Here is a 9,677-nt window from a genome sequence, read left to right as displayed (position 1 = left end):
AAAACACGATTTTCGGGCGCCATTTTGTTTATAAAAAAAGTAGCACACTATCTGAGGACTTTGCATACCTATATTATTAATATATAGGATCTTATAATTCGATTCCAGCAATAAAATTGCTGGTAAATAACTTTTCCCAAAAATGGCCTATTCTCCGATAATCAGCCCAGACTATATATTATGTAAAAAGATACCATTAATTTAAAATAAAAAAATATAAAAAAAACAAAAATTTGATATGTCAGGTGTGGGGTTCGAACCCACGCTCCCTCTCGGGAACCAGAGCTTAAATCTGGCGCCTTAGACCGCTCGGCCAACCTGACTTACGTTCATTTTATAGAAATGCAATATCTACACTACAAATTTATACAATATTATGAAATACGACATGTACATATTTCGTCACTTGGATGCAGAAGTAGTCTATGTCAATTTTTGCCTAATTTGATATTTTTATGTACATTTGAAAGTAAGAGCATCGTCAGGGCTCATGAAAAAGGCGCCAACCTAATATCTAAACAAAGGCGGACGGACCCCCCTCCTAAGATTTTACATCAAACTTTTTATGCAAAGTAAATCAACATTACTCGTGAATTTTTTTAAGTTTAATTTGAATTTATAGGCTATTGATTATGTACTATAGAAAGGAACTACAACGTTAACGGGGTTTTATTATTTCATATGGTCAATGAATCTCTCTATATGAAAAAACCGCGGAGTGCTACCATTTAAAGGGGTGCGTTTTTGAGAAATGGGTGAATTAGTCCCTGGGCACAGGTTGCATTAGGGTGAGTTCTATGCACTTTTGGTACAAACACGTCTACATAAAAATTGTTCCTGGTTAAATTTCCTATCTAAATATAACTTTTCAAAGTCAAAGATACTTTTTTTTACAAAAATATATTCAAAAGAAAAAGCACAAAGAAACCCAAAAGAAAGAAATTTTGTTTTTTGTCCCATAACTTTTGTCCACGGGGATATAGGTATAGACATTGCTTCACAGAAAAAAAACTTACATATTTTCTCTTTAAAATGATGTTTGGTAGAGGTCATTAGGATGTACAGTTTTCGAAATATGATTTTTCAAAGTTCGCCACTCACAGCAATTTTGGGCAATTTTCCTTGTTATTTCGCAAATATTGTTCTGTAACTTTTTTCTACGTAACTTTAGGTATATGCAATGGTACATGTAAGAGGAATAGAAATCAATTACCTTTAAAATGGTCTACTGTATAATGTTGTACGACTTCTTTTAAAGAGGTTATCTTTTTCAAGACTTTTAACGAGTTTTTATATTTTTACGATTATTTTTTAAATTTCCCATTATAACTTTTTTTTTCTATATAGTATATATTATATAATAAAAAAGAAAGCTTATTCTGTTTACTTCAAAATGGTGTATTATAAAAAATTCTAGGGTTATTTTTGAATAAGATATGCTTTTTCAAATTGTAATAAGTACTTGCAACGATTTTTGATTTAAGGATTATTTTTTAAATTCCCCATTATAACTTTTTTATGTGATTGTGTGTTATGATTAAATCTTATTTTTTATAGGTAATACTCTTGATCCACTTGACTCGGCCGGGCAAACTTGAAAATATGGATTAATTCCAATATTTACTGTCAAAGCTCCTGCACTACAAGCTTTGCTTGAAAAAATAGCATGTAAATATAACCAAAGGATGTACAAAAAACTGCGGTTGTAGGAAGATAGGAATTAGTTGTTCAATATTCTGCAAAGGGTGCATGTGCATGGGTACTTATTGTGGGAACTCTAAGATAACTGAGGTGTCAGAGGAAGATATTGAAGCTAATGCTAACGAAGAGATGGACTGTGATTTTGAAATTTTTTTAAATGTCAACGTTTACATAATTTTAACTAAAGTGATGTTTTTTAAGACTAATGTTTTTGTAATTTTTGTAAAAGAAATATTTTAAATAATACAGGTAAAAAAATATCAAAGAAGCACTCGATTTCCATTATGTATTTAAACATAGATGATTTTAAAGAACAGAAAGTAAGCCCTCTTTTTTGCGCAATATATAGATAGTATATTCATGTACAAGAAAAAAAGTTATAATGAGAAATTTCAAAAATAATCGTAAAAAATGTAAAAAATAATATTTTTTTTTAATATTAGGTATTATATAATATATAATATATTATATAATAATTTTGTTTTATTTTTATATTATATTATAAAAAAATCCTTAAAAGTATAAAACCTTGAAAAACCACAATCTCTTTAAAAAAAGTCGTACAACGTTATACAGTAGACCAGCGTTTCCCAAATGGTGGGTCGTGACCCGGTACCGGGCCACGAAAGCAAAATGCCGGGTCGCCTGGCTTTGACGAATAGGTTTTTTTTATAAATAAAAAAAGAGAATTAATAGCTACCATAAAGAATATGTTTTTGAATTTTCTCAGAACGCTCAATCTGAAACCCTTGTACTGGCTTCCTATGAAATATAAAATTAATTACTGAAACAGGTTATCCACACACAATTGCCAAGAAATTAATAGTTCTAGATAGCAATGAAAATAGTAGCATACATCTCGGATAATATGTGATGAAAAGCAAGAAGTGAATTCGCTGGCTCTATCAAATAACACACTGAAGCGTAGGATTGTGGAGATGGCAGATAATATTGAAGAAACTATTATATGTCACTTAAAGGACTATAACTATTTTTCCTTGCAACTTGATGAAACTACAGACATATCAGATAATGCTAATCTAATATGTTTTGTAAGACACGATTTTGAAAATAATATTCACGAAGAATTTCTATTTTGTAAATCTTTGTCAACAAGAACAACAGCTGAAGAAATATTTAATCTAACTGCTAGCTACATTAGTGATAATGGAATTGAATAGAATAAATGTGTGGGACTTAGTAGCGATGGATCACGGACAATGGCAGGCACTCGTACTGTACTTTTTCCGGGGGTCAAAGCCTTAGCACCAGAATGTATTTGGATGCATTTAGCATCCACAGAGAGGTATTAGCTGTCAAAAAAATGCCACTGATTTTAACCGAATCTATGAAGGAGAGTGTAAATTTTTTAAACTTAATAAAATCTCGCCCACTGAACTCACAAAGTATTCTCTGCTTTGTGCAGAGAAATGGGAAGTGAACATGAAGATCTTATTTTGCACTACGAAGTGCGTTGGCTATCAAAAGGAAATGTTTTAGAAAGACCTATTGAATTGAAGGAAGGAATATTCTTAGAAGTACATCCACCTACGGCTAGTAGTCCAGGGCTCATCTGTTTTGAGATGGACGTTGAGAGGTGACTCAAATTTTTTTGCAGAAATTGCTTGAAAATAACTTAAATGATAATATGTGAGTTATCCTCCCACTCAAAATGGTCAGGAACATTGTTTAAATAATCAAAATGTCAAAATATGAAGGAAAAATTCGATTTTTTTATTGGTTTTTTGATTATAACTTTAAAACTGTTCATTTCTGAGAAAAGTTTTACTGACATAAAAGTTGCTTAATTAAATTTCCTACAATATAGAATTGGTTAAAAATTTAAAAAATAGTCACCCTTGTTGCAAAATAGCAATACTTACGAAAAAACCATACCAAAACAAGTATTCGCATTTTACGTTTTTCAACCATTTATGCTACACTTAGGACCTTCATATTTTACCCAATAAAACTTTATGATGTCATAAAATAACACTATAAATTTCATTAAGATCAGTTTAATAGATTTTGCAAAATAAATTTTGCAATCCAGCTTTCGCAAAAAAAATTCATTTTTTAAAAATGTTGCAGGACTGAAAATACAGCAGATAGTAAGTTGAATTTTTTTTTGCTTATAGAAGTGTACTGTACTTTTCATTTGCAATTTGCAAAATTAAAATCGAATAATTACCACGGCGTCAGGAAATTTTTTAAATAAACATTAATTTTTGGTGCTACGTGCAGGACAGCGGTGTTCGATTTCCAACCAAGTTGATTTCCACCAAAATTTCTTCTAATCTTTATCTAATATATTATTTTCTTACTCTATATTTTGTTTTATTTTAATATTTTAATTCCACAAAAATCAAACTAATTTTATTATTGTTTGTGAAATATTGTTTAAACAATTGTATATGTTTAAAAATAATAAACTTTTATTCTCTAAGTTAAAATATATGAACAAAGAAAGTTTTTGCTAAAAAAAGTGTTATTTTAAAGGATAAAGTATGTGTTTTTATTTTGAATAAACAAATTTATTTATTTATATCGAAATGTAATAAAAATTAAAATTTATCAATCATTATTAAAGGTCATTGAAATGACCAATCAGAGCAAACTATCCGCTGTCCCGCGCGTAGCACCAGTAATTAATGTTTATTTAAAAAAATTCCTGACGCCGTGGCAGTTAATCGATTTTAATTTTGCAAATTGCAAATAAAAGTTACAGTACACTTCTATAAGCAAAAAAAAATTCAACTTGCTATCTGCTTTATTTTCAGTCCTGTAACATTTTGAAAAAACAAATTTTTTTTGCGAAAGCTGTATTTCAAAATTTATTGTAGCGATCTTAATGAAATTTACAGTATTGTTTTAGTGTATCATAGAGTTTTTCTAAGTGAAATATGAAGATCCTAAGTGTAGCATAAATGGTTGAAAAAAAGTAAAATGCGAATACTTGTTTTTGTATAGTTTTTTCGCAATTATTGCTATTTTGCAACAAGGGTGACTATTTTTTAAATTAATAACCAATTCTATATTGTAGGAAATTTAATTATGCAAATTTTATGTCAGTACAACTTTTCTCGGAAATGAATACTTTTAAAGTTATAATCAAAAAACGAAGAAAAAAATCGAATTTTTCCTTCATTTTTTGACATTTTGATTATTTAAACAATGTTCCGGACCTTTTTGAGAGGGAGGATAACTCAAATATTATTATTTGAGTTATTTTAAAGCAGCGGTTTTTTAGCGGTTATTTATTTTAATTTTTATTAAGTGGCGGTAGCGGGTAGGTACCCCTCTATGGTCCCGATTGAGGGTAGACTTACTTCAGGGAGGTAGCGTCCCTGCCCACGCGAGCTCCTGGTTTTTCCTCCACTCCCGACTTAGGTGAAACCAGGCCCAAACCCTAGTATTATCCTACCCAAACCCCAAATTCCTTTCCTATATCCCCCCTCACTTGCCAAACCGTCGTGCCAGCGCGGCGAGTTATTTATCGGCTAAGGGAATAAACCCCGACAGAAAATTCTGGTCCTCCTAGCAAGGGGGTTTAGCAATGGGCCAGCAACTCATTCTTGGAAAAATATTTTTACGCTAATAATACCGAAACCAAGCCTCGGAATACGGATGGAACTAAAGGACGACGACAATGGCAACGAAAACGGACACTGATTTGTGGTACTTGGAATACACAGGGAATTAGAAATAAAATCGAAGATGTTATCGAAGAAATGAAGAAACACAAAATGGACTTTGCTGTACTCTCTGAAACAAAGAAAAAAGGACAAGGAACTCAAAATCTGGATAGATATATACATATACATACGGGAGTTAATAAGGAAGAACATGCCAAAAGAGGAGTCTCAATACTTATATTGAAGAAATACAAAAAGAACATATCGAACTGGCAAGCAATAAATGAAAGAATCATAAAGGTCAACCTCAACCTGAAAGGATCAAAAATGACAATAATAGGCACATACGGCCCGAATGATGATGCACGCGTAGAAGAAAAAAGAAAATATTATGAAGTCTTAGATGAAACTATTTTTCAAATAGGTCAAACAAGGGAAACTATTATACTAGGTGACCTAAATGCAAGAACTGGTAGAAGAATAAACGATGAAATAATAGGACCATATGGAGAAAACACTACAAACGACAATGGCAATAACTTAATAGAAATGTGTAGACACAATTCACTAAGGATCATGAATGGGTATTTCAAACATAAGGCAATACATACATATACATGGACTCAGCCTACAAGAAACTTGAGATCAGTAATTGATTACCTAATAATGAAACAAAAATCTAAAATAAAAGTGCATGACGTAAGAGTGTTTCGAGGAGCCGAATGTGGAAGTGACCACTACTTAGTAAAAGCCAAAATGATACTACCTCTAAGCGGAAATTGTAAACACCAACAAAATCAAAACATAAACGAAAATCACTCAGTAGAAGTTAAACAACTGCAGTACAATCTAACAAGTTTAGACAACGATAGTACTAGAGAATTGTATAAAAAAAGATTAGAGCAACAACTACCACAGGAATTCAAACATAAAACAACAGAAGAGCTACATAGAATAATAAAAAAAGGAATACATCAAGCCGCCAAAGAAGCCTTAGGTATAAGAGAAAATAAACCCAGAAAGAAAAATAATTGGTGGAATGATGAACTACAGGAAATGAAAGAACAAAAGCAAAAATTATATCACAGATGGCTGGGAACAAAAGATCAAGAACATAAAAGAGAATATAGAGAAATGGTAAATAAATTTAAATCAACGGTAATAGAGTCAAAAAATCAAAGCTGGGAAAGAAAATGTCAGGAATTAGATACGTACATCGGCGGCCGCAAATCAAGAGAATCCTGGAGGTTTATAAAAAACATCAGATCCAACAAAACAGAACAAATAGCCATACACTCCATAGAACCTGAAAAATGGGAAAAACACTATAAAACACTGTTAGTAGAAGAAAGACCGGAATACAAAAACATAGAACAACATGAAGTCCTGATTCAAGGGGAGCCATTAGCAATCAACGTAGAAGACACTAAAAAAGCTGTATCACTGCTGAAAAATGGACGTGCTCCTGGTCCAGAGGGGATATATGCAGAGTTAATAAAAAATGGAACCAACAAACTATTCGAGATTCTAACAGAAGTTTTCAATAGGCACTTGCATGGAGAACCAGTGCCACAAAGTTGGAAAGAAGGATGGATTACATCTATCCATAAGAAAGGAAATAAGGAAGATTGCAATAACTATCGTGGTATAACTGTTACGAGTACGCTTAGCAGATTATATGGAAGAATTATAAAAGAACGCATATGCGAAGAATACCGCCCTTTTGAGTCAGAAGAACAAAACGGATTCAGAGCAGGACGATCCACAATAGATAGTATTTTCTGCTTATCCCAAATACTTGAGAAAAGAACACTGAGATCTCGAGAAGTGCATTTACTCTTAGTCGATCTAACAAAAGCATATGACACCGTGCCTGTTGCGAAGTTGTGGAAAGTATTGGAGAAAACCAGTATCAGCGTTACACTAATCGATGCTATTAAAGAGCTTTATAAGAACACAATAGCAAAAGTTAAAATAGGAAAAGAGGTGTCTAATGGTTTTCAGGTAACAAAAGGACTTAAGCAAGGTTGTTGTTTATCTCCCATACTGTTCAACATATATATCGATGAAGCACTCAGGCACTGGAAGAAGAAGTGTAAAGGGATGGGGCTATCTATTGGGGATGAAACGTTATATACGTTGCACTATGCAGATGACCAGGTAGTTATTGCCCAAGACAAAGAAGACCTGGAGTATATGGCTAGAAAACTAATGGAAGAGTACAAAAAATGGGGCCTCGAAGTAAATGTCCAAAAAACACAATATCTTTGCGTAGGAGGAGAAAATAATCCAGATGACCTCGACTTAGAAGATGAAACTATTAAGAAATGTGACCAATGTACATATTTGGGGGTAAAACTGACAAAGACAGGACGAAGTGATGAAGCCATAAAAGACAGAATAATCAAAGGAAAACAAGTTATAGGTGCGTTGAATTCAGTATTATGGCAAAAAATATAAGACCGGAAACGAAAAAACGAATATATAATACCATATTAAAACCAGTAATCGTCTATGGCTCAGAAGTGTGGCAGTTATCACAAAAACTTAAAGGTAACCTATTGGCAGTTGAAATGGATTTTTGGAGGAGAGCAGCGGGAAAGTCTAGATTAGAACATGTGAAAAATGAGGACATCAGGAGACAAATGAAAGTACAAAGATCAATTATAGAAGACATCGAAAAACAACAACTAATATGGTACGGACATGTTAGACGTATGGGGGAAGAAAGACTACCCAAAAAGATATTAGAATGGGTACCACCAGAGAAAAGAAAACGAGGACGACCACCAACAACATGGATCCAAGGAATCTCAAAAGCAATGTCAGCAAGAAATCTATCTGAAGAAGACTGGCAGAATAGACAGGCTTGGCGAACGGGAACCCAAAGGCGTATTACGCTGTGAACGGGATTTATATATATATATTTTAAAGCAATTTCTGCAAAAAAATTTGAGTCACCTCTCAACGTCCAAATATACTAATATTTTTACAGATCCGCCCTGGTCTATAGGGATGCAATATTTTAATTTAAAGACAGTTTTCATGATGTCAATTGGTTAATCAAGGTAGCCTACCTTTGTGATATTTTTGACTTCTTGAACAATTTAAATATGACATTACAAGGTAGCAATGTAACTGTATTGAAAGTACAAGATAAGGTGGAAGCTGCAACAAAAAACTTAATTTGTCGACACGTCGCGCGGAAGCAGGAAATTACAAAGCTAACGGAACTAAAAAAAAAATAATATCGTAAATTCATTGTCGGATGAGATTTCAGCGGCTTTCAAGAAACACCTGCTAGGACTGGAGGTCCTGCAAGAGGCAAATCTGAAGTAATACTTTCCCCCATCCACAGCAACAAAGAGTGGATAAGGTATCCATTTACAATGGATGTATGTTGAGTCAGTAATTGAACTATCGTGTGATAAAGCACTCAAAGACATATTAGAAAAAATACCACTCATAGATTTTTGGCTGTCTTGCCGCCAGGAGTAGGTGCCCAGTTTTAGCATAAAAAGCGATAACATTTCTAATTCCTTTTGTTACGACCTATAAGTGTGATATAGGGTTTTTAGCACTGCTTTTCCTTAAAAATAAATATAGGAACCATTTGGAAGTCGAACCGGACCTGAGGATATAATTAACATCTACTTTTCATTAATCTTTGATTATTATTTTGTTTTATTACATTTGTGTTTGAGCAAATGATTCTTTATTAAAATATATAAAACTGTAATAAATATTTAAATATGTTTTCTTGTACACACACCAGGTTGTGCAAAAAATTAGTGGGTCACGAAGGATAAGCACAAAAATAACCGGGCCACGGAAAAATAAGTTTGGGAAACGCTGCAGTAGACCATTTTAAAGGTAATTGATTTCTATTCCTATTACATGTACCATTACATATACCTAAAGTTACGTAGAAAAAAGTTACAGAACAATATTTGCGAAATAACAAGGGAAATTGCCCAAAATTGTTGTGAGTGGCGAACTTTGAAAAATCATATTTTGAAAACTGTAAATTCTATTGACCTCTACTACACAACATTTTAAAGAGAAAATATGTAAGTTTTTTTTCTGTGAAGCAATGTCTATACCTATATCCCCGTGGACAAAAGTTATGGGACAAAAAACAAAATTTCTTTCTTTTGGGTTTCTTTGTGCTTTTTCTTTTGAATATATTTTTGTAAAAAAAAGTATCTTTGACTTTAAAAGTTATACTTAGATAGGAAATTTAACCAGGAATATTTTTTATGTAGACGTATTTGTATCAAAAGTGCATAGAACTCACCCTAATGTAACCTGTGCCCAGGGACTAATTCACCCATTTCTCAA

At 32.6% G+C, this 9,677-nt stretch overlaps 1 non-coding gene across 1 annotated transcript; it reads right to left on the bottom strand.

The window, feature by feature from the left end:
* Window positions 1–239: 239 nt before the first annotated feature.
* On the bottom strand, window positions 240–323 carry Trnal-uaa (transfer RNA leucine (anticodon UAA)). The gene has a single exon. It is a non-coding gene; the product is annotated as a tRNA-Leu (tRNA).
* Between the last annotated feature and the right edge of the window lie 9,354 nt (window positions 324–9,677).

Source organism: Diabrotica virgifera, chromosome 6, assembly GCF_917563875.1.
Source record: "Diabrotica virgifera virgifera chromosome 6, PGI_DIABVI_V3a".
NCBI classification, from domain to species: domain Eukaryota; kingdom Metazoa; phylum Arthropoda; class Insecta; order Coleoptera; family Chrysomelidae; genus Diabrotica; species Diabrotica virgifera.
This window is presented reverse-complemented; position numbering and strand designations above follow the sequence as displayed.